This window comes from Fonticula alba (genome assembly GCF_000388065.1).
Source record: "Fonticula alba strain ATCC 38817 unplaced genomic scaffold supercont2.12, whole genome shotgun sequence".
NCBI classification, from domain to species: domain Eukaryota; order Rotosphaerida; family Fonticulaceae; genus Fonticula; species Fonticula alba.
Window position 1 is genome coordinate 239,017 of NW_009242982.1, and position 860 is coordinate 239,876.

The window sequence follows — 860 nt, forward strand, 5'->3', positions numbered from 1 at the left end:
TGCTCCTCCTCGTCCTGGACGAAGTCCGGCAGCTCGCCCTCGAAGTCGATCGGCAGCTTGATCCGGCGCCGGGTCGGGGCCTCCTCGGCGTCGTCGTCCTGGACGAAGTCCGGCAGCTCGCCCTCGAAGTCGATCGGCAGCTTGATCCGGCGCGGGGCCCTGTCTCCTGCTCCCTCCCCTCCTTTTGCACCAGGGCCGTGCACCCGTGCCACCCCCGACCTCCACCTCACCTGCGCCTGGTTTGCTAATGCCCCCTCCCTCGCGGCACACCCGCCGACACTCACACCCGCTCCTCGCACAGAGAGAACACAACCACCACCATGTTCGTCCCCACCACTGCCTCCTCGCCTGCTGCTCGCCCCGCAGATACACACACGCACGCACACCCCTGCATGCCTGGCACTCACCTATTCCTGTGCACCCCCTCCTCCCCCCCCCCCCCCCCCGGACAGGTATTCCGAGAATTCTGACTGGACCACCGAGATCGACGATCAGTCGTCTGCCCCCACCGGTTCGTGACACACTCACACACACACACACATCCCCGTCTGTTGCCCTCATCAAACGCTCACACCTCTCTCTCTCTCCCCCCCTCCCCTTCGCCCCCCCCCCCAATACACACACACAGAGGAGATCATCTCCGTCGAGGGCCCTGATGAGAACGGCCGCAAGGTGGTCGTCCTGCAGACCGTCAACGAGAAGAACCAGCCCATTCGCGTCGAGCGCGTGAGCATGGTCCGCCAGATGTCCGTCCCCCCGGCCGTCGAGACCCGCAAGGTACGCACGCCCTTTTGCGCATGCGCACACACGTGCACAACACCGCCCGGCGCACGCATGCTCACCCGCCCTCGCACTCCCCC

General features: G+C 66.3%; 1 protein-coding gene across 1 annotated transcript in view; it reads right to left on the bottom strand.

The window, feature by feature from the left end:
- H696_05594 (hypothetical protein) overlaps positions 1-860 on the bottom strand; it is a gene marked incomplete at both ends in the record, with an annotated part of 7,609 nt that overhangs the window by 5,756 nt on the left and 993 nt on the right. The window lies entirely within an intron of this gene.